Below are 26,510 nucleotides of genomic sequence, written 5' to 3'. Positions count from 1 at the left end.
CTGATAAACAAGCTTTTGAATTTCAGTCCTGATTAAATTGTGTATGCAGGGTGTCCAAAAGTCTTCGACACTTTTGAAAAATGTATGGAAAAACATCAACAAAAAACGGTCATACGACTATGCGGTTTGCTCAAGAATGCTTCACAGGCTCACGAATATTTTATGACATCGTAAAAAAAAAAATAATAATAATAATAATAAAAGAAAAAAGAAAAATTTCCAAATCGTGTTCAAAGCTGGCGTTGTATTGTTACAGTAAGAAAATCAAACGTTATGTGAGGTGTTTACTTATTACCTCTTTTAACAAAAAAGGAAAAAGTGTATTCGCGAAAAAATTTTGACTCAAAAATCGACCTTAATTTCCATTTTGCTCATCCCCGAATGAATTTTGAGTTTTTTTTTTTTTTTTTCGACTCGACCACTCGTGGATAAGTGCCTAAGAATGTATAGATACGCGAAGAATCCATTTTGACGATTCCCGAGTTAATTACAACGAGTTTTCTCGTGACGTCTGTATGTACGTGCGTATGTCGCATAACTCAAGAACAGTATGTCCTAGGAAGTTGAAGTTTGGTACGTAGACTCCTAGTGGAGTCGAGTTGTGCACCGCTCCTTTTGGTTGCATTCGGGTGTTTCTAAGGGGGGGGGGATCATTTGCCCCTTTTTGGGGGGGAAATCATTGTTAATTTCGTTGTAAACTCAAGTGGTGTTACAATTTAGCAGACTTTTTATCGCCAAGTTTTGTCGCCAATTTGGCGTGTTTTTTTTTTGAGCAATCACGATTGCTTATTGCTTTCACTTGACAGTCCTTGATGTTCCGGTTCCTTTTTCAGCTTGGACCAGGGCTGCAGCACCACCGTCCACCGGCTGGTCCTGAGCACTGTCCCCCGGAATTCACTTTTGCTGGGCGGTGGCGTCCATGTCCCACACACACGAACGCCTACACACACACACACACACACGAACGCCTACATACACACACACACACACACACGAACGCCTACGCACACACACACGAACGCCTACGCACACACACACGAACGCCTACACAGACGCACACACGAACGCCTACACAGACGCACACACGAACGCCTACACACACACACACGAAAGCCTACACAGACACACACACGAACGCCTACACACACACACGAACGCCTACACAGACACACACACGAACGCCTACACAGACACACACACGAACGCCTACACACACACACACACACGAACACCTACACGCACACGCACGTACACAACACTCACTCACACACATGCATACATACACTTACGCACCCACGCACCCACACACATGCACCTACACAAACACACACGCTCGTGATTGCGAAAAACATAATTTGAATTCAAGATGCCAAAAATTCAAATTAATTTTTTAAATCTGGTTTCAATTTGGCCACTGTTGGTGATATTTAGAGAGTAAACTATTGAATCACATTAAAATTACCAATAATGGGAAAATGACATTAAATTGCATTAAAAGGAAGTCATGTGATGCGCAAATCATCTCGTTTTATTAAACAGAAAGCAATATTTTTTTCATTACTAGAGTTGAATGTGTGCATCGTTTGCTGCTCAAGCCACCTAAACTAAACGTTCAACTACTCAACTACTCAAGTTCATCCCATGCTCAAACTAGCATGGCCTGCGGAGCAATTAAACCTACTTGTGTAACTCGAATTTTCAGGTCAACGCTGACAAATCTACACAATTTGACACAAAGAAAATACAAAAAAGGCTTGAATATGTCAAGAATTATGGCGCAAACCGCATACTCATGCGATAACTTGTTGCGTTTTTTGTTTTTTTTTAAATGTGTCAAGGACTTTTCGGACACCCTCTATATGAAATTATAAGTAACCGTTTGTTCAAATTGTTCCAGACGTGGCAGTAAATCACCCCGAAGTACTTTTGATTTTTGAAGAATTATCATTGAGTTTTTTCCTCACGCAAAAATATTACGTTTTATTACTGGATTTGATAGAATAAGCAAAATAATTATAATAACATGGAACCAGAAAAACTTTCCCAATAGTTTTTTTTTTTTTTTTAATTTTCTTTTACGTCGATTTTGGAAACAGGTGTGATCTTTATGATGTCACAAGTGATGTGCTTTGGCGCGCTACTATATTGGCGCACTGAATTTTCATGCATTGTTAAGAGGAAAGGTTGCCATTAAACAGTAATATTGTCAAAAAATATAATCAGAATTTTGAGTGAAGGTAAAAAAATATTAAGCTTTGTCAAGTCATTTTAAGAAATGGTTAAATCCTGTGCTTTTAAGCATGCTAAAAAAGAAAAACAGAAAAAAATACTTCTAAGATTTCGGAATAGACCCAATTTACGTTGTGGGCCAGATAATTAGTTGTTTTTTGTTCAAGATAAAAATAGAGATAAATTACTTTTTCAAGAAACTTTTGGCTAAAAATATAGCTATACCGGTATGCATTCTCATTTATGAGAACGTGCTTATTATTTCAGTAAATTAAACTAAATTAGTTCTTCCTTGAATTCCTGACGGAAGCTTAGCCAAAAATAAAAGACGCAGGTTTCCTTTTTTATTGTTTTCCTTTTTTAAGAGGATTTACTTAAAAGGAAATATTAATGGACATTCACCTGCAGAAAAGGAAAAGGTGTCTTTATAGCGACGGAAAAGGTTCATTACGCGGGGATAATTAACGTGCTACGATTGTCCACCGGTCTTGCCTCGTTGCAAAACTGAAATCTCACAAAATAATCTTTGTTTCTGGTTTCAGCAAAATTTATCTTCCTATGCTACATTTTTTTGCGCGTTGCTAGGTATTTATAACTAACTAGATTACACTTTAAACTATTCATTTTTTTTTTTGTTCTTGTTTTTGTTTCTTACTCACAGCTGCAAACACAAAATACAAATTTTAAAAGTAAAAACAGTTGCTTTTGTTACAAAAAGCTTTTTTAATTCGTTTGCCATATAAATATCAACTCAAAAGAAAAAAAAAATACGTCCAATATGCAGCTTTTCTGAATTCATAATATGCATGTCCCATTACACTTTTGCTTCTAGTTTGTTACAGAAAAGCAAGCTATAACTAGTTTTAAGTTTAACTAAATTTTCATGCTTATGAAATATAATGTTAGGTGGGGCTCAGCGAAATGGTTAAGACAACGTTCCTTTTTTACTTCCTTTTACAAAAAAGGAAATATTGTATTCGCAAAAAAAAAAAAAAAATCGCTAAAAAATCGACCTTAATTTCCATTTTGCTCAGCCCCGAATGAATGTTGAGTTTGTCTTTTTGACTCTACCACACGTGGATAAGTGCCTAAGAACGTATAGACCCCCGAAATATCCGTTTCGACGATTCCAGAGTTCATTACAACGAGTTTTCTCGTGACGTCTGTGTGTACGTTATGTGCGGATGTGCGTATGGTATGTTGCATAACTCAAGAACGGTATGCCCTAGAAAGTTGAAATTCTGTACGTAGACTCCTAGTGGGCTCTAGTTGTGCACCTCCCATTTTGGTTGCATTCAGGTGTTTCTAAAGGGCCCCCCCCCCTTTTGGGTGGAAATCATTGCTAATTTCGATGTAAACTCAAGTGATGTTATAATTTGGCGGACACTTGGCGACCGAAATACTGGCGATATATTGCCAAGTTTGTGGCCAACTTGGTGATATATTTGGCGAATTTTTTTTTTATCTGGTTTCAATTTGTCCACTGTTGGTGATATTTAGAGAGTAAACTATTGAATCACATTAAAAATGCCAATAATGGGGAAATGACATTAAATTGGTGTAAAAGGAAGTCATGTGATGCACACATCAGCTCGTTCAAAATGAACAAGTTGGAAATTTGCTTTGAAAATTACGTTACATAAAAAAGAACAATGTATTTTGTTCTAAAATCTGAAATGAAACACTTTTGTTTCTAAAGGAATATTTCTCATGTCATTGTCAAAAACAGTTTTGATCAAAGCAATAAATGAAGAAACGAATAAAAATGATTATACAATGAAACAATAAACGAATAAATAAAATAATTTTCAAATGTATGAGAATTAAAAAATGAGTGAATAGAATAGTGAAAAATAAGAAAATAAGTAAATAAATGAAGAAATAGAATTAAATGATGAAACTTAAATCAATTAATTGGTAAATGAATAATCGAATTTTTTATTAACCATTAAAAATAATACCTATGTTGTATTTTTTATTCCTTACATTTTAATGACATTCTTTTTGCCTTAAAATTTACCGAATTTATGTGATGAGAGGTAAGAAAATAAGTAAATTATTAAAGAAATGATGAAATGTAAATCAATTACTTGGTAATGAATAATCGAAATTTGTATTAATCATTAGAAATAAAACCTATTTTTTTTATTTCTTATATTTTCATGACATTCTTTTTGCCTTAAATTTTACCGGATTCATTAAATTGTTTTTATGCTTGAAATAGCTAAAGTTAGTGACCGCACTACGAAAATAAGAACAAAGCCATTTATAATATATGTACCCAAAATTGAAATGTTACGGATTTTTTAAAATTTTATAAGTATTTTGATGTGATAATAACTATTCCCTTTCTAAAAAGCAAGCGTTGTGTATATAATGAATATATCCTAAAACAACGGAAATTATTAATTTTGAAAACAGCAATTAATTTTATCTAAATGAAAACGCAGTGTGCTTATAAAGTAAAGGAAATTTCCAACCGTAAGATTTAGTTTTCCAATTTTCTAATTTTATTCTACTTTGAAATTCGACCAGACATTGCACTATTTTATTACTTTCTTCGTATGATAATCATGGAGGAACAGTTTTTAATTAAAGTTTAAATTAAGCTTTTGATCTTTTGCAAAGAATGAACAATAAAACTCTGTTTTTGTTACTTAAATTACGTAGAAAGTCGATAATTCTTCAAATTAAAGGTGCAGGTTTTTAGAAATTTTAATTAAATGTCTTTCTACACTACATTAATAATGTAGTAATAACACAATTATTTTCAGTTAAGTTATCATGATGACTTATTAAACCGTTTCTTATGTATGTTTTTTTTTTTTTTTTTAATCTCTTGAAAGAAATCTTATTCCAATTGTTTGACATGACCATTTTAGTTAAACGGAATCAATTTACTCTAAGATCAGCGTATTAAAAAAAAAAAAAACACAGAAAACTGATATGTTATACAGGTTCTAAATTGCAACGTTTTTAATTAAAAAATGTATTTCACTTATCACTGTTATTATGAATTAATTTATAAAAGTGACCGAAATTGTTTCAATTATAAATGCTTTTTAAAATAATGAATTGAAGGTTTATAAGCTTTTAATTAAAAGGACAGAGAAAGAAAGTCAGCGCATTGATTGGAATTAAATTTTTCAAAAAAAGTCAAAATTTGAAATTCTTAACAAAATCTAACACTGTTGAAAATTGTAAGGTCGTTGTTTTTGGAGGCCTTAGTCTCTATTTTGAGGGGTCTGGTTCTGCGTGGGGTTCTTCGTAGTATTTCAAGGGGTGCTCCATCGCTCTTTGACTAAAGGGAAAAGAAAAAGCCGCCATCTCGTAGCCCTACCCTATGGGCTTAAAAATGAACTGATGTGTGCATCAAATGACTTCCTTTTACTCCAATTTAAAGATAATAGTGCCTCGGAGTGAGCAAAAAACACTTTAAATACTTTCATTTTAAGTCTGTTGCGAACCGAAGCAAAGAAAACGTTTTATATAGATACATTTTCCCATTATTGCCAGTTTTAATGTCATTCAATGGTTAAGTTTCTAACTATGGCCAAATTGAAACCAAATTTTAAAAAAAGATACATTTGTCGCCAAGTTGGCGACAAAACTTGGCGACCAAAAGCTTGGCGATATATTGCCAAGTGTTGGTCAAATTATAGCACCGCTTGTGTTTACTTTGAAATTAACAATGATTTTACCCCAAAAAGGGGTAAAAGACCCCCTTTGGAACATCCGAATGCAACCAAAAGAGGAGGTGCAACTCTAGACCCCACTTGGAGTCTATGTACCAATTTTTAACTTTCTAGGACATACCCTTCTTTAGTTATGCGAGATACATACACACATACGTACATACAGACGGCACGAGAAAACTCGTTGCAATCAACTCGGGGATTGTCAAAATGGATTCTTCAAGTGTCTATACGTTCTTAGGAATGTATCCACGTGTGGTCGGGTTAAAAAAAAGAATCAATATTCATTCGGGGGTCAGCAAAATGGAAATTAAGGCTGATATTTGAGTGAAAATTTTTTCGTGAATACAATACTTCCTTTTTTGTAAAAGGAAGTAAAAAACTCAGTTAACTCTTCTCACAGTGCGGTCTACTGTCTTTCTGGTCTTCTTAAAGCCATCCTAAAGTCAATTCCAACTCACCCAATCCGGCCACTTTCAACAGGTTTATAAATAGAGTTGAAAGCAAACTTGACTTGAATATTTATAAAGGTCCTACTTAATTTCTTCCCTTCAACCCGCTGTACTTTACGGTAGTGACCACTAGATGACTGGATGACTGGTTAGACAATCAAACTAAAAGTACAACGCTTTTTCAGCCAATAAGAAGGCTTCAATCGGTGATTTGTTTATATTTGTACTCTTGGTAGAAAATACAGTAATTTTTCAGTAAATTCTAGAACTAGCAACTAAGTTCCAAATGTCACCAAGTTCTCGCAAAATTTGGCACCAAAAGTGATGCCAACTTGGCAGTACCTTTTCAATTTCTCGCCAAACCCTGAGAATTTCGTGTTAAAATAGATGCAAAGTAGAGAAAAAAATCATATGGGTAAAGCTTTCATTCGTAAGGTAGTTTTGAAAGAAAGCTAGAGGAAGTAAATCAAACTTTAACAAGAATAATACAAATTAGGTGCGTAAAATGACATCTATTTACAAAGTCTGTAACAATTCATATATTTTTTTCTTTTTACTTCCTTTTACAAAAAAGGAAGTATTGCATTCGCGAAAAAAATTTCACACAAAAATCGGCCTTAATTTCCATTTTGCTCACACCCTAATGAATGTTGAGTTTTTTTTTTCAACCCAACCACACGTGGATATGTGCCTAGGAACGTACAGACCCCCGAAATATTCATTTTGACGATCCCCGAGTTAATAACAACGACTTTTCTCGTAACGTCCGTATGTATGTGCGTATGTATGTCGCATAACACAAGAACGAAATGTCCTAGAAAGTTGAAATTTGGTACGCAGACTTCTAGTGGGATCTAGTTGTGCACCTTCCTTTTTGGTTGCATTCGTATGCTCCAAAGGGGGTCTTTTGCTCCTTTTTGGGGGGAAATCATTGTTGAATTCGATGTAAACTCACGTGGTGTTATAATTTGGTGGACACTTGGCGATATATCGCCAGTTTTTTTTGGTCGAAACAACTTGGCGACAAATTTGGCTTTTTTTTTTTTTTTTTTTTGAATCTGGTTTCAATTTGGTCACTGTTGGTGATATTTAGAGAGTAAACTATTTCATCGTATTAAAACTGTAAATAATGAGAATGACATTAAATTGGAGTAAAAGGAAGTCATGTGATGCACACATCAGCTCTTTTTTTACAAAAGAAAAATCAACCGTGAGGTTTCTGTTTTACGCTTTGTTCAAATTACACAACGGAATATTATGTGTACATAAATGTATTTACTCCATCCAACAGTAAAGCATTGAAACGACCTTCCATATTAGCATTTTAAATCGCAAAAGAATGAAAATCAAAATTTCCTGCATTTCCACGAAATTTTTACTTGGTTTTGCAGAAGTTTTCTGGAGTAATCACATCATGAAGGAGGGAAAAAATGAACAATGAGCCGGAAATCAAAAAAGGAAATTCGGATGCAAGTTCGAACTTTTTTTACGATGCCTTTCTTTCTCGTTCCAGACGTTCTTCCTTCTCGGAAATTTCCAAGTAACTTTTTTCAAATTCGAGTTAGGAAGACTCAGGTAATTTTCGGCATCTGTTCAAGAAAATGTTTTTGAAGAGAAATCCTGGAAAGACATTACAAATCATATTAGATGTAACTTTTCTGACCGAATTATTCAGTTGCGTGCTGAGAAATTATGGTATGTAAATGATTGCAAACTATAACGACGCAGCAATTTAAGCAATAAAACTTTGTGTATTATGTCAATTTTTTTAAACATGACATTTTTTTTCAAAAATAATCTGTCAGATACCTGTATTACTTATTACTTTCTTCTATATCTAATATATAGAAGAAAGTATTGGATTCGCTCAAATTTTCGAATTTCGAATTTTGACGGATTCGAACGTTTTGAGGTGTGCTGAGTCCATTTCGACCATTTTTGGAAAATGTCTGTCTGTCTGTGTGTGTGTGTGTATGTATGTATGTGTGTGTGTGTGTGTGTGTGTGTGTGTGTATGTATGTGTGTCACGTCTGTGTGTGACCAGTTTTTTGTGGCCGCTCTACAACAAAAACTACCGCATGAAATCGAACGAAATTTAGTACACATATGTGCCCCTATGTGAACTTGTGCCCATTAGTTTTTGGCGCGAATTCCTCCAAGGGGGGTGGAGCAATGGGACGTTTTTCGAGTTACGCGTGATTGCTATTCCTCAGGAAGTTACTGGCGGAATCAAACAAAATTTGGTCCATATGTTGGTATTAACAGGAACAGGTGCTGATTCAATTTTGGTGTCAATAACTCAAACGGGGGTTGAGCTGTAGAACGTTTTTTGTCGTCAATTGTGACTGCTGTATCTCAAGAAATAATGAACGGAATGAAAGAAAAATTTATCGGCAAGTAGCCCTTAGTGGGTATAAGAACTGATTTTATTTTTGTGTCAACAGCTAAAAGGGGGGTAGCGCAATCACCCGTTCTTTTTTTCCATTTTGAGTGCCCTATCTCAAGAAGTAATGCTACGTTCTGGTTGAAATTTGGAATATATGTGAATCCATATGTAAACAGGCTTTGGTTCTATTTTGACGCCGATCGCTCCAAGAGGTGTTGATTTTTTTTTTTTTTTTGCGAATAAAAATATTTTTATTAATGCAACAATAAGAAAGATAAATCGTAATAGATTGTCGTCTGCGTATTTCTCGTGATTTTAATTGTATGGAAATGATAGGAAATATTATCTCAATGATTTAAAATTTTTAACTGTTGCCATCTTATTTTTGTTAACAAATAAAATATTTAATTCATTCAAGCAAGGTTTTTAAAATAACTTTCAATTTTCGCTCTTTGCTTTGCTTTTGCAATAATTCAGACATTGGGTCAAGTTTTTGCATGTGTAATTTTGTTTTTGTTGGGAATATTGCTTCCTCGTCAAGCATGGGGAGGGATCAGAAAAAAAAAAAAGAAAAAGAAAAATATAGAAGAAAGTTTCGTGATGGCCACAACATACTAGTTTTTTAATGCCAGAACAATTTCTTTGAAAATACGATGTCAGATTCTGTTTTAAATAATATTTCATTTACAAAGTTAAACTTTTATTTTCAAGAAACAAAAACGCGTTTTTTTTTTTTTTTTTTTGCTTATGTTGCCCCTAACGTGTACAGGTGCTGTCAATAGCTCAAACGGGGGTTGAGCTATAGAACGTTTTTTGTCGTCACTAGTGACTGCTATGTCTCGAGGAATAAAGAACGGAATCCAACAAAAATTTATCGACAAATAGCTCTTAGAGGGTACAGGTGCTGATTCTGTTTTGTCGGCAATAGCTGAAAAGGGGGTGGTGCAATCGAACGTTCTTTCTTTTTCATTGCAATAGTCATATCGCAAGAAGTAATGCTAAGCTCTGGATGAAATTTAGGATAAATGTGAACCTATATGGGGGGGGGGTAAAGAGGCGTTGGTTCAATTTTGGCACCAATAGCTCCAAGGAGGCTGATTTTTTTTTTCTTGTTTTGAGTTTTCACATTGCTTATTGTTCTCACTTGACGGTTTTGATGTCTTATGATTTTATTTTTCCCCCGCCTCCCTCTGCAGCACCACCCGTCGACCGGCTCTTCCCGATTTGCTCCTCTAGCGAAAACCGTCTCCAGGTTGCGTCCAATCCTAAAAAAACACATACTTACACACACACGCTTACACACACACACACACAAACACACATATCCACACACTCATAGCTGCACACAGACACAAACACACACGACTATACACATAAACACACACACACACATACCCACACGCCCACCCACACACGCCTACATACACACACATACACTCGTGGGTCCGAAAAACATAATTTGAATTCAAGAAGTCAAAATTAAAATTATTATTGAAATATTTATTTTATTTATTTATTTATTTATTTTTTATTTTTTTTTTTTTTTTTTTTTGTGCGAATAAAAATAGTTTTGTTAATTCAACAATAAGAAAGATAAATCGTAATAGACTGTCGTCTGCGTATTTCGCGTCATTTTAATTGTTGAAAAAGGACCAGAAAATCAAAAAAATTTTAACTGTTGACATCTTGTTATTATTTAGGCAAGGCTTTTAAAGTAACTCTTAATGTTCGCTCCTTGCTTTGCTTTTGTGATAATTCGGAAATTTGGATGGTCGTCAAGTTTTGGTATGTGTAATTTTGTTTTTGTTGGGAATATTGCTTCCTCGTCAAGCATGGGAAGGGATCAGAATTAATAAAAAAGATGTAGAAGAAAGTTTCGTAAATGCCACAACATATTAGTATTTTTCCCTATAATGCTTAGAAATGACCAAAAAGAAAAAGATCCTTTTCAAATAATTGAAAGAGCGTGTTTTGGGGAGATATCTATAGTTATATTTGTATTAGCTGTGAATCAAATTTAAGTATATCTTCTGACTCAGATGACTCTTCTTTAAAACAACTCCTAAAAATTTCATTTTGCTGCTCATTACGTCAGCGTAACGGTTTGTTCATTTGCGTAAATATTTAACGCACGTTGGGTAAAGTTGAAACATTTCAAAAAAAATTATAAATAAAGATTTGTTGATATTAAAATATTTATGTCAGAGGTTTGAAAATCATTATTTTATAGGAAAATAGTAATAGCAATACATGAGAATGTATTTTGGTATTGTACATCAGCAACAAAATCTAGAAAAATCAGAGTGTAAAAAGTGTATCCCCTTTCCTTTCATAAGAAAGATAAACAGGAAAAGCAAGAATGAAAAGATAGTAAACAAAGTAAAGCGCCATTTGACGACGTCAATCACGTATTCGGCTTGGGCAAAAACAAATTGCTGCCAAGCAGACTGTTATGGTGATCGGTATTGCTTTGTTTTTGTCTTTTTATTATTATCATCATCATTTCACAGATAATTCCCAAAGTGGCATACTAGCAAACCTTCTGGCAACCTGTTTGTATACCTTTTGTATATCTTTTTCGTGAACAGAGTATTACTTCACTCTCCGGGGACCCACTGTGCCTTTCACTACGTGATTTAACCAGTTTAGGACCCCCGAACAGAGTATTAGTAGGCGATATTCTGCAATGCAATGGTAACCTTAGCATTGGCTTCCATGTTTGGTCAAAGGTACATGGAAACTACTTATTCGACGATACTATGCATTACGGAACAATTTAAATAAAATCTTTTAAATTAAGACAAGTTAATGCACAAAAAATTTAAAAAAAAAGGTTCAAGTTCCATGAACCAAAAATAAAGTCATGAAAACCAAACATGGTTGTGACAAAAGCGAAGTTATTCTGTTTTTGCAACTGTTGAAACTGAACATGTCGTCAAACGTCAATGTACTCTTATCCTAGTCTTTTTACTTAGTTGTTTAAACTAAACAAGGAACTGCACTTTCTATAGTTTTATTCGTGATATAGAGTCAAATTATCCAAAAAAGTGCCATAGGTTTCATGAATACCTTTTCAAACAAATTGTATACAAGTGTTTTTAACAGTTAAGAATTTTCTGCTCACAGCAAACCACAGAAAGAGCTTTATGAAACCATAAAAGAGCTATGAGAGTAAATGAATCAAACTTTTTTCGAGAATATCTCGGATAAAAGGAGTTGAATAAATCTCGAAAAGTGATACAAAAAACGTTTTCAAGAGTTTATTTTGTACAAAAAGTATCAAAAAAACAGACGAGATAGAAAAAAAAGTTTGCTTTTTTATTTGAGAAAAATGCAAGGGTTCGAATAGAAATGATGACAGTAATTTCAACTATTCTATCCCTTTTCAACTTTTCCATAAGCGCTAGAAAATGAAATGCGTTCATGAATGTGTTTATTTGCATAGCAAAAAAAAAAAAAAAAATGCTAAAACAGGAGTCGATTACTGATGTTTTTTCAATTTAGGTACGTTTGTATATCTCGTTTTCACAAATTAAGCAAGAATAAAAAGTTGTTCATATATTAAATTTTCCTTAAATTATCTTGTGATAAATATCTTTACTAATATTATAAAGAGAGAGGAAATTCAAGGCAATTCCGAATTGTGAGGCGAATTTGCTTCAAACAAACTTTGTAGGAAAAAACTTTTGATGAAAAACTCGTATATAAAATATCTTTTTGATTTGAACAATTTTCCGTTCAATTTTGAACAGTTCAAATCCCTTAACATTAGCGCCTACGGGGAAACTGAAAGTCAATGTAGATTCCGTACTTGAAGGCGGATTTACTTCAAACAAATTTTGTTGGAAATAGCTCTTGACGCCAAACTTTGATTTCGAGAATTTAGGGGCACCTGACTCCGACTCCTGTGCCCGATAATTAATCGAACTCCGACTCCTCGACTTCGACTCTGACTTCTTAGCTTTGGCAAAAATTTATGCACGGAGGATAGATGACTGACTCCGATTCTTGGATATTCGACTCCGACTCCTTCATCCCAAAATGAGATTGACTCCGACTCCGTAGCTATGGTTTTGACTATGAAATAATTATTGTTGATATGACTTGTTTTTATTTTCACGCTAAAGTTTTAATTTAGGTATTCAGTTTTCTGCGAATAAACTCGAAGTAATTCATGTTTCTACATAAAGATGTGCACAGACGATTTTTTTTTTCTTGACAATGAAAATTATTTCTTTAAGTTGACATTATATTGTTTTTATTTATTTTGGTGATTGCATTAATTCATTAAAAAAATTATTTTTGACAACAGGGAAAAAGAAACGATTTTTTTGATATGATGTATTTATTTTAATAAACTTATTAATTTTAATTATTATTTTTTCGTTTTGAAAGCTGTTAAAGAATTTTTTTAATGGAAAAAAAGTGTATAAGCTGCTTTGTTTAAAAGGTGCTGCTTTTTTTTCTTTTTTTTTTTTTTTTTTTTTTTTTTCTTAAGATGAGTGAGGAATATTTTATTCCTACAAATCAGCTTAAAATATTAAAAAAATATTTTTGAAACAATTTGCGATTTTAGCTATTTTTGAGAATATTGATCAGGTACTAAAAAGTAGTATGGGTATATGGGAAAGTAGGCTCGTTTAGTTCTAGACAGAACTTCTTGTTTTATTCCAATTTAGGCCCGATTTTCACGTAAATTGTCTATTATTGACTATTAAAGGGGTGAAAAATTACTTGCATATACTAATATTATATATCGTTGGAAAGGGTAGAATTTTCCGCGCTCAAAGCAATTCGTTTCGATGCTCTAACTTCATTACGGCGAGAGTAATTTGCGTTTTTTGCTCGAACTTTTTTAGGCTTAGCTGAAATTTAGGCACTACTTTCTTCATTAAATCTATCAATAAAAAGTGAAGGAATTGTCTTACAGTTTTCATTTCGACACTATTGAAAAAAGCGACATTTTTTACTTCAGAAATATCTCGGCCTATGGTCGAAATAATTAGTTTCTATCTTCAAAGGAAAAAAAGTTACAAGGGTTTTAAAATAATTTCGAAATATGTCATTTTGATTCAGGTTGTCAACTATTTTATTTTCACGTTTCCACGGTTACGCTTTTTAAATACATTGTTTATTTCCTCAGTTTGCATTTAATATCTTCAACTTATTTTATTTCATGTTTCCATGGCTACGCTTTCAAAATCCATCTTTCGCATTTTAATTTCTTAAAAGTATTTTAATATCTGTCGTCAATGTTTGGAAGGGTAATTTTGCATGGTGTTTTTTTTTTCTTTTATTTAAGCCTGATTGTTGAATATATGTCACTCGACACAAGTTTTATTCTCAAGGTAGATCGAGCAAAGCCGGGAAACGCAGCTCTTAGTATATAAAGATTTGAAAGCTACTGTTAATGTGATCATATACCTTTTTGTTTGTTTGGCGAAACATTTATTATTTCCAAAGAAAAAACATCCGCTTCACTCGCAAAAGGACTGGGTTTTGGTAGCGTGGTCGCTTTCTGCGTTAGGAGCTGAGCAGTTCAGAGTAGGATTATTGTTTTAAGGCAACCGTTAATGAAATTCATTGTTTTGGCGATTTGTTTTGAAAGAAAAGAAACTTTTGATTTGTTTTTAATCGAGTGAAATGTACGACATTTTCTTTTTTTTTTCGTTAGACGAATGGATTATGATAGCGTGGTTGTTGTGCAAGTTTGGCGATAAACAATAGCATTATGGAATTATTTTTACATTTGAAAGATATCATTTGATGTGTTTTTTTTTTTTTTTTTTTTTGTTTATTTGACGAAATATTTTATATTGCAGTAAAAACCGCTTCACTCACTAAATAGAGTTTTAAAGCAAATGTAAATCTTATTCAATCATTTGACGAAAAGTTTTAAATTCCAAAGAAATTTAAATAGTTTTTTTTTTTGAAAAGGTGAGTACGCATTTTATACAAAGAAAAATGATAATTTCATATCAGAGGGGGAGGGGGCGTCAATTTGTTTTATTCAACGGACCTCCATTAAATTTTTAGCACGGGCATCGTTGTGCGGGTACTACTAGTAATTAATAATTCGGGTTTTTATTTTTATTTAATGGAAAGTTGGGTGCGTGTAAATTACTCCATACCACTTAAACTATTTTGCCCCATCGTCGTTCGGATGCTGCAAAGGATTTTTTTTCTGATTTACATATTCTTCTACGTCATTCCATTCATTTATCAGTAGTTACCTATTCTTTTAGTCAACAGTGTTTTTAGTCAATGATTTATGCTTTCCGGGAAACTATTATAAGGAAAATTACTGTGCAAACCATTTTCAAGTTTAGATAAACGAGGTACAACCGCTATGATTAAAAAGTATCATAAATTTATAGATACAATTCTTGGAACATTTTCGACAGCAGACTTTGAGTTTATGAAATTTACTTGAACAGTAAAGTAATTGATCAAAAATTTGCTCGTTTTTTCACACAATTAAAATCAAGAAACGGAGTAGTAAAGGGGTTCACGTTCCCCAAATTTTGTCAATTCAAATATATGCTTCAAAAATGTATGAAAAATATATTTATTCCCACGAGTCAAAAAATATCTAATGGCAAAATATTGCTTGTTTGTTCTTATCATCTTAATGAAATTGTGTGGTAGTTGTTCTAACTAAACAAATTCTAACCATATATTTCTAAACATTTAATAAAAGTTATAATTTTATAACATGGAGTTATTTGATGCAAGCAGATTAAAAGCTCCCTGATGGAAATGCAGAATATATTAGCTCTTTAAATTAGCATTTACAAAGCTTAAATTAGCCACCTAGCGGTGGTTAAAGCAATTAACCCAAGAGGTAAAACAATCCTCTTCTCCTTTGAGGTTAAAACGTAGACTTCAGACAGTTTGTGATGTTAAAGTACTTTAAAAAGAATACAAATGAGAAATCCCATAAACATAAAGAAAAAAACACTGTCATTCACTAAACTTTAAAATAGATTATAAATGGGGTCGTTTCCAAAATTTTTAAAGCATTTTTTCCTGAAAAAGCATCTTTAAAAACGTAAGATCTGACCATTTTTTAAATAATTTGTTTAAGTTTAATATTTAAAAAAAATTATTTAAATCGGTGCTCTTTCATCGTTTGACGCTTCTGCCGATGACTTTACAAATGATGAAATGCCATTCAGTGCTGCCATTCACGGTGCGAAATATATAATTCGCATCTTTACTCACGTGTATTGGCAACGATATGGTTGATAGCAAGCTTAGAGAGCAATTATTTAATTCGCTTCTTGATTATCATTACGTGGAAACGCGATAGAAAGATGCGGCAAAGTGCATCAGTTGTGACGTCATCAAGACCACGCCTTGTTTGAAAAATCGGACATTTTAAAAAATGAATTAAAAAATAACTGTTGGGAAAATTAAAGTATTTTCTGGGTCCATGTTATTTTTTTTTTTTTACTCATTCTATCAATTTCAGTGACTGAAAGTAGTACTTTTTACTGAAGGAAACAACCTCATTACTGGATTTTCTTGTTTTACTTATTTCAGCAGCCATTAGCTAGAGACTGCAGTCCCTTTTATAATTTATTATAATTTCAAGTACAGCGATCAATTTATTACTATTTTTTTCTCGTGCGCAATGTTTTACATTTCTTTTAGTTACAGTAAATTTAGTTACCGTCTGCTTGTTTCCAATAATGGCAATAAAAAAAATTACATAGAATTGCTAAAATGTTTCGATGTACGGTGGATGTTGTTTTTCTCACTAGTTTGCAGAGAAGATTATTTTTGATTTAGGGTAAATATGTAATTGAAAACCTTTCTTACATAGAATTTGAAAAACGTAATTTTCTTACAAAAGAATAAAAATATTTTGAAGCTCCGAAGAAATGGAATATAATAAACCTATCTGATTATTTGCTTTTGAAAATTTATAAAAACACCCAAATAAAAAAGAAGAGACCTGAGTTCTAAAATTCGAACAAAATTTGTAACCAATACTCCTGAATCAAACGTGACGGACTTGTAAATAGAGCTAAGCAAATTAAAAAGCTATTTAAGATGAATATTAATTTATTTATTTAAAGGTACTGAAAGAGGGTACGAAATTTATTTTTTTCTGTAACCGATTCTAAACGAGCCGAGATGAATCTCGAAAGAAAGAAAGAAACTAAAAACTTCTGGTAATTCAATCTTTTCATTCTACTTCTGCGAATGCATTCTTCCTAAAAGGAAATTTTACTTTTTCCTCTTTTGCTCATATTTCGCTTCAGTAAAACTCTCGCGATTGGTTTATTCTAGAAAATATTATTTGATGTTGTGCCGAAAGATTTTTTTTTTTTTTTTCATTATGAGCTAACTATATTAAATAACCTCTATAATAAATGATTTTTGTTTTAAATACCTTGAAGTAGTATCATTTTTCTGCTTTTAGCTCGTAGATTCTTGTGTTTGAGTGCTTTGAGTCGGGAAAATAAGCTTGCGTTTTGATTGTTGTTTTTTAAATAAAATATAGCTTTAAAACTCATTTCAGTGATTTTAACGGCTTTTGTTCCAGTTTAAAGTATATATATATATATACTAGCAAAAATACCCGGCGTTGCCTGGGTCAGTAATAATTATTAGAAAAAATCGTTACTTGCTTTTGTTTTCTGTTTTAAGTGAAAGAATTTAAAACACATCTTTTTGACGTGATTAAAAATCGAGTTTCTTCCTTACCCATAAAACTAAAATAGCAATAAGTATAAAGAACAAAGCAGTATTGATTTAGAAACGAAAGCACTATATTTAAGCATATACAAATTTAAAAAACATGAAATTAATCTTCTCATGTTTAAAAAGATTAATCTGTTGATACTTTTTTTTTTTAACATGGAGTCTAAAACCTTCTCTGTATGGCTAATGAAGTATGAAGTGATTAAAAAAAAGTAGCTGCGCTCGTAATCCCCTTATACTTGCTTAAGTTATTTCGGGAAATTTTAATCATTGTGGCTCTTGGTGCGATTTTACCGAATTTGCGAAAGTCGTTTCGGGGTACCTTCGATGATGCTCCCCCATTCTTTCCTTACTTTGTAAAACGATATGATATTAATTTTCGTTACAGAGATATCGTCGCCAGATGCTGACATATTTTTGGTCACCATAAAATGGCGCTAAACAGTTTCATCCGAAATGTTACCAAAATAAGTAATAAAATTTGGTGATTGTTTGAAATTGTGCAAAAAAGGAAAATTAATGGAATTTTTTGTGTTGTTTATGGATTTGCCTAATTTAGTTGCTGGATTATTTAACACAGTAAAAAAAGTCTTTTGAAAAATCTTTGATTGGCGATATTTTGTTTACATGGTGAAAGCTGAGAAACATTATGACGTAGTCTTCGGCTTCAAAAACAGCAACGTTGAAAAAACTGCCAAATGCATCAGCTACGGAAATCTTTCTGCAAAAATTTTGGCGATCTGCTGGTTGTTTGGATAATGAGTAAGTGTTCAATCAGCATAAATAATAATAAAAACCATTAATTACATTAAAGTTCCGTTTAAATGGAAAATCATCAGCCAAATCATGTATTATTTGCCAATCTTGTGCAAAAATCTTACTTCAAGATTTGACTTGAGAAAAGCCTTGAACAATCACGAAAAGCAAAGAAAGTCAACAATACAACAATTGTCGCTATCGACAGGGAGTTGAGATGATACACTAAATACTGTATTGAGTTGAGGAAAGCCTTCGAACATGGATCTAAAAAGCTCATAACTCGTTTTTTATTCTACTTAGAAATTTCGAACAGGTGCCATCTTCAGCAGAAAAATCAGAGCTTTCGATGGACATATAATGTAAATATGTGCAAGTATTTTTTCATCCCAATATTAGAGAATTTATACAAAAATTGTGTTTTATTGCCCCCCTAAGGGGGTTTTGCCCCCCATAACGGGACGAAAACTACCCTATGTGTTATTCTGATGCATAAGCTATATTATTGTAAAGTTTCATCAAAATCCGTTCAGTAGTTTTTGCGTGAAAGAGTAACAAACATCCATACATCCATACAGACAAACTTTCGCATATGTAATATTAGTAAGAAAGCTATATTATTGTAAAGTTTCATCAAAATCCGTTCAGTAGTTTTTGCGTGAAAGAGTAACAAACATCCATACATCCATACAGACAAACTTTCGCATATATAATGTTAGTAAGATATATATGTATGTGTGTGTGTGTGTGTGTGTGAGTTTGTGTGTACAGGTAATTATCAAAATAATTGAAACACCTGTGAAAAAAGTGACATTTTGTAATGCGCTTCGTACGTAATCGCTAAAAACAATAAAGCTCGAAGTCTCTCTGTCTGGATCTCTGTGACGCTCATAGCGCCTACACTGTTCGGCTGATTTTCATGAAATTTGGCACAAAGTTAGTTTATAGTACCTAGGTGAGCACCTAGATGCGATTTTTCGAAAATTTGACTTTGTTCTTTTTCTATTCTTTAAGAACATTTTACCAAGCAAATTATCATAACGTGGACGAACAAAGTACCATAACGTGGGCTAGCAAATTGCCATAACGTGGACCAGCAATCTACCATATGTGAACATGAGCGAGACATGAACGCAAACATGAACACAATTTCAAACTACTACATATTATGCAAAATTTTAGACGGATTTCAAAGATTTTAAAATAAGGGAAGGGGTAAGCTCTTCGCCAATAATTTTTTTTAATTGAACTCCTGAAATAATTTTTGAAGAACTTAATGATGCTAGGAGGGGTAGTTGGGGTGGCGCTTCCTGGACTTATTTTGAAATTGAAGGCTTATAAACGCAATTGTAGGCCATCTTTTGGTAGCGTTAGGAGAAAAGATGGCGTTCAGAGACTCTCCTATGCCAGTTTTTAGAAACTGAAGTTCAAAAAACGCAATTTTAGACGATGTTTTTGAGTGTGTTTCGTCCCTATTCTCTAGATTATTTTCCCGAAATTGTTTTCTAAAAAACGCAATTTCAGGCTTTAGTACTCATCAGCCGAATTTTTCAGTGCCACTAAAGAAAAGATTAAATTCAAGGACCGCTTCTTTTTGCCCTCCTTGGCCACGTCCCTATTTTTATTTATTTTAAACAATAATTTTGCTGAAAACCTCTTTAAGTATTTTTTTTCCCAAAAGCATTTAAAAGTTATATTTTTAGACAGTAATATTTTAATTTTCTTTCCTTACATTTTTATTTTAAATCTCTACGTAAAATTTTACTTCCGTTTTTTACCTTTGAACATTTTACTACTAGTGTACTAGTGTGACTTTTCATTACAATCCTTTAAATCTTTCTCTCTCTTTGTTTTTTAACTTCTTCTTCTGGTTTGAAGTGCATTTCTGCGGTTTATGTATTTTTCTCTACTTTGCGATATTTAATATGCTATTTTCTTTTTTAAAAAAGTAATATTATTATGTTAAAGACCCCCTATCTAGCTACCATATTTATTTTCGCATTCAAGTTTTTAAACATGGCTCTCCGTCGGTTTCTATAAGGTACTGAAAATTTTTCTATTCCTTAAAAAATATTTGAAACCTACAAAAAATAATCATCCATTTGCCATCGGTCGTCTTTGAACACTGGGTCAACAATTGACATCTGCCCATCAGTCGAAAATTGCCATCGGACGCGCCCTAATAATAATAACTGAATTTTTGGAGGTTTTTTTTGGAGGGGGAGGGAATCTAAGAAGATGTAAATTTAAATTTTGAGTCATAAATGTGCTGTTTTTTACACGTGGACAAGAAATTTTGAACTATTTTTTACCTCTTATTAAGCCTGATTTTTAAACACGCATCACTTAACAAAACTTTTATTTTCGAGGTATACCGTGTAACGCCGACCAACTCGGCTAGTAGAACATATTAATTTACACCACACTATTTTTTACAGATAAAAACCCAAAAGATTTTATACATAAAAGTGAAATTTTCCATTATTATAATTGCTACCAAGAATAGTATTTCTTTAAAACGAAATTTTAGAACTCATTTTTGTTTCACTAGAAGTAATACCCGTTAAGATTAAAGGTATCCGAAACCGTAAAAGTAATCCGATTTTAGAGAGACTAAAAATTAGTTTCGATTAACTGAGTGTGGTTGAAGATGTTATAGCTCTGTTACATTCTGGAGGACTACCATCTCAATTTGGTTTTCAGCCATTTTGTTCTGTGAATGTTTTACAGTAAGCCAGAATAGGGGGTAGTGCATCCTAAAGTACTTGTGAAAATAGTTGCTACACATAAATTGAAGATCGTTTGTGGTGTAGGAAGCGTGTGTCCCCAAGAGAAGAAAGAGCATTCCGATGTTATTTTAAGTTCCAAGAGTAAATTTTCTTACCTCTAAGAGCATGTATTTTCTGTTGCTCTCGCAACAAAACAATAGAAGTTTTAACATGAACGGGAAACGTTTACTTTTACATGTGAGTTAAAGGTAAACATCCACTTTTTTGAACAGAGGGCATCTTGAATGATCAAGAGTTTCGTTCTTCACTGATTTTTTTTAAACATTTTATTGAGAACGTCCTTGGACTTTCATAGGAAATCGAAAAATATATATGAATGAATGGAGTAGTTTCCAAAAATTTAAAAGTATTTTTTTTCTGAAAGAGCATGTTTAAAAACGTAGGATCTGACCATTTTTTAAATAATTTGCTTAAGTTTAATATTTAAAAAAAAATACTTAGATCAGTACGCTTTTATTGTTTATATTTCTGCCGATGACATCACAAATGATGAAATGCCATTCTGTTTTGCCATTCACAGAGCACAATATTTAATTCGCATCTTTACTCACGTGCATTGGCAACGATATGGTTGATAGCAAGCGTAGAGCGCAATGTTTAATTCGCTTCTTGATTATCATAACATGGAAACGCTATAGAAAGATGCGCCAAAGTGCATCATTTGTGACGTCATCAAGACCACGCCTTGTTTGAAAAATCGGACATTTGAAAAAATTAATTAAAAAATAACTGTTGAGAAAATGAATGTATTTTCTGTGGATTTTGCGTGTTCTATCAATTTCAGTGACTAAAAGTAGTACTTTTAACTGAAGAAACAACCCGATTTTCAAATTATGGCTTACATGTGGGTTACAAGAAAAACCTTTTTGAGAGAAATAGACGTGATCTTATACATGAAAAACATCTGACAAAAAGCAGCTTTTGTCGAATATTACATACAAAAATGACCGTACAAGAAACGATGCATACAATTTCGCCAAGCTTAGTCTAGCGGAGATGATCCAAAAAGTTAGCTTAGTTGACACAGTGCGTATATTTAGCATGCAAAGCATGCGTATGATTTAACTGACTTGTATGCAATGATCCACCACGTATAACTGAAAATTTTGTGCTTTTGTATTATTCCGTGAACCAATTTTTTCAGGATGAAAACTACCGCCAAATGAAAATTAATAACGTAAAATCTCGATAATAATGTTTATCCGAAAGTTTCTCAAAATGAGTAAAACAAGTTTGGTGATTATTAGCAGTTTATCGAGAATTTGGCGAGGTTTTGGTTTCGGCAAAAATGGTTGACGGAATAATACCGCAAGTACCGAAAGGTACATTTTAGTAAAAATAAAAAGTTCAAATTTTGTTTTTTCATAATTTTATCCACGAAAAAAATGTTGCAGCAATGTTTGAAATCATTTAAATGCGTTCGATATTCTTAATTTGTACGCTTAACCAAACTGTCGCAATTGATCAAGGTTAGCCTTGAAGTTTTATTTTTTAACTTTTCCTTCCGCCCACCGCTTTTCGGATCTGAAGTGAACTGAGCGAGAGATCAAAATAAAATAGAATTGATGGAACACCGAAACTGATTTTTAGGCGGTAAATTTGTTATTTGAAGCTGTAAATAATTTTGCTAATATATTGAGTTCTCTTTTAGATAGTACTGTGCATTTTCTTTAGTCAATTTCAATAACTCTCTATGCAGTTAAAGATGCAAACGCCCAAAAAAATCGGCAAATGGTAAGATTTTTACCTAAACATACTACTAAAATGCACAAGTTAAAAATATTTTTCAGCAAACTAGTTTGACCTCGTGAAATTCAACTTCTAGATTGGATCAAGGTACTGTGAAATGCTTCGAGAATGAATAAAAAATTAGCTAGTCCATGAATGTACATTTCGTTCAGATTATACAAATATCTCTAAATATTTGTAATTTGCAAGATAAAGGCAATTCATGGATTTGTTTCATGTATCGCCCTATTGTTCAAGCGAAATAAACACGATATAATTTCATATTATTACAGACACTTGCCAAATTTTTGTACATGCGCTAATATAAGTCTAGACATCAGTAATCATTTGAAACACAATGTGCCATTACCTAACAAGCAATAATTAGAGCTGAAAGAGTAGGTGAGTAAAAAGCAGGAATCTTAGTACGTGCTAGCAGAGGAAAAAGGAAGAAAAAGTGGCTAAATTAATGAGAAAGGAAACAGCCATCATTATCTATAACACGAAAGTGGCAAAGAGTTCCAGTAATTTATTGCCCATGTATCTAAAATAAGAAAGTGGCGCATCTGTTTGGATACTAAGAAAAATACTGTTCAATTGGACATCACATTGGTATTATTTATGTTTTGTTAATATGATTAAAGTGAAGTATAATTTCATCATCGGCATAGTGTCTAGTAAAAGCACTAAAACCTGTAATTGAAAAGGATTTTAAGCAACAAATATGTTATTATTGGAAAGCTAAATTTTCTTCTCTTAGAATATTTATCTTTACTAATAATAAAGCAGAAAGTCTCTCTGTCGGGATCTCTGTCTGTCAGGATCTCTGTGACGCGCATAGCGCCTAGACCGTTCTGCCGATTTTCATGAAATTTGGCACAAAGTTAGTTTGTAGCATGGGGGTGTGCACCTCGAAGCGATTTTTCGAAAATTCGATGTGGTTCTTTTTCTATTCCAATTTTAAGAACAAAAATATCATAAGACGGACGAGTAAATTACGAAAGTATCGTAACGTGGAACCGTAACATGGGTACAAGCCAATTGGCGAGTAAATTCACCATACATTATTTGTAAATATGCAGGCGAACCGAAAGACCTTTTAATTTTTATATTACGGGCAATGCCGTGCGAGTACCACTAGTTAATAATAAAGCTGAAAGTTTCTCTTTGTGGATATCTGGATGTCTCTCTGCCTGGATGTCTGTGACGCGCATAGCGCCTAGTCCGTTCGGCCGAGTTTCATGAAATTTGGCACCAAGTTAGTTCGTAGCATGGGGGTGTGCACCTCGAAGCAATTATTCAAAAATGATTTTGTTTTTTCTTTTTATTCCAATTTTAAGAACATTTTCCCGAGCAAAATTATTAGAAGATGGATGAGTAAGTTACCAAGTTATCACAACGTGGAACCGTTACATGGGCAAGCCAATTGGCGAGAAATTCACTATACATTATTTGTAAATATAGAGGCGAACCAAAAGACCTTTTAATTTTCTACTACGAGCAAAGCCGTGCTGGTACCACTAGTATTTAATGAATTTAGCATGAGATTTTCACTATACTGCCGTGCTAAGCACAAAAGTCGTATCTGCACTTTTTATCGAAATTGAGTTACGTTGATCAGCTGTTTCTTAGTCACATATTTCACCTTAATACAATTTTTTATGGTCACATGCCAATGGGAGGTATTTTTTAGGAAATTCTAAAAAAATTCCATCTGAATCAACTACAGGAACCGCACTACTTTAAACAGCAATTTCTCATTTTGAACTTCACATACTACTTTTGCGTTTTTTAAACAGCTGTTATATTATGGTATTGAGTTACTCGTTGCTGGTTCAAACAGGTACTAGGTCCAAGCAGGTGAAAGCAAATTAATTCACTCACTCAATCATTCATGAGAGTAATACTCGCATTTCCTTCACCCAGGGACGTGCACAGGGGGAATGAAGGGACACCTGTTTGCCCGGGCCCGAGCCAGAAGGGGACCCAATATTTTAAAACTATCTGTGAAATATAGGGGTAAACAATATGGAGGGGGGCCGGAAAAGTCATTTGTGACGGGCCCCAAAATTTCTGTGCACGCCCCTGCCTTCACCCAGTGTCTCGTTACCTCAAGGTCAAGTTGAGCATCTTTCTCTGGTTCCTACTTGAATGGGGTACAAAAACACTCCCTTACTTAAAGAAAAATCATAAATGAAGAAAAAAAAACACTTTTAATAGTTTTACATCGGAACCGAAGGAAAAAATCGTATCTAACAATCTAGAAACAATCATTTCTTAAAAGCATAATTTTTCGAAATTAGAAATCTTGTTTAAGGGGGATCACATACAAAACATTAATAAAAGCATAATATGAGACAGTTTATTAAAACATTTTTTTAATTGCAATTTATTCTCTTGTTTTCTTAAATCCTGTCTGATTAGTGTGTGTAAGATTTGTAAAAAGTAAACTAATAATTCACATTTATAAACACTCTTTACTGTATAACTCTTTCAATCAATTTCGTACATAACGTGTTCATTGCTTTAGACTTCTACACACATTGCATTAAAAGTTTCTAATAAATAATGCGGTAAAATTTTATTTATGTTGAAGCTGATTATTAGGAATAACTACGTAAGACCCCTTCCCCTGAAAGATATACACACCTAATGCCAATAATGCTGGTCATTAAAACAAAGTTTGCAGCTCAAATCTGGAAAGACGTCTTCTGTAGGAAAGGGACACTAGGGTGGTTCAACTTTTTTTTTAAGCTAGAGTCCAGGACACCCCCCCCCCCTTTTTTTTTTTTTTTTTTTTTTTTTGAGCAATCAAGATTGCTTATTGCTTTCATTTGACTGTTTTGCTGTCCTATGATTTTATTTTCGCACCAGCACCCTCTGCAGCACCACCGTCGACCTCACGATGCTGCTCCTCTAGCGAAAACCGTCTCCAGGTTGCGTCAATATCCTACATTTACACGCATACATACACGCACGTACACACACACGCACAAACATATACACAACATATACACACACATACATACACCTACACACACAAACACCTACAGACACTCAAACACATACACACACATGCATACATGCAGACACCTACATATACACACACACCTACACACAATTACCCACACACTCATGCCTGCACACAGACGCAAAGACATATGCCTACACACACATACACATCCCCCCCCCACACACACAAACACTCATACACACAACTACCTACACACTCATACCTGCATACAGACATAAACACACATGCCTACACACACATTCACATACTCCCTACACACAAACACACATGCCCCCCACACACACATAAACACACACACACTCGTGATTGCGAAAAATATAATTTGAATTCAAGAAGTCAAAATTCAATTTTTTTTTTTTTAGACTTACTAATAGTATTGTGCTGTAAACGTTTTAGCTTCTTACGCAAATATTAAGAGGGTGCTCAATGACACCTCAATTTAACATTAGCTGTACCATAGAAAATGTCAGAAATTTAGAAAATGCAACTTCTCCAGCTGTTTTTTTTTTTTTTGCAAATAATCATTTTCTTGCAATGTATATGCATATTACTCGTGTATATTATAATATGTAGCATTGTTTTTTTAGTTCAATGAGTTTTTAAACCGCCCTCCTCATACTAATGATGTTTGGTGGAGGGGTTTAGCACCCTATTTCAATTTAAACAGGAAGCTACAATTCTTCCAGTATATTGCTATCCACAAGTCTAAAAACATTAAGGGGGGATCTA

Source organism: Uloborus diversus, chromosome 1 (assembly GCF_026930045.1).
Source record: "Uloborus diversus isolate 005 chromosome 1, Udiv.v.3.1, whole genome shotgun sequence".
Classification (NCBI taxonomy): domain Eukaryota; kingdom Metazoa; phylum Arthropoda; class Arachnida; order Araneae; family Uloboridae; genus Uloborus; species Uloborus diversus.
The sequence above is the reverse complement of the archived record's forward strand: the minus strand, read 5'-3'. Positions refer to the sequence as shown.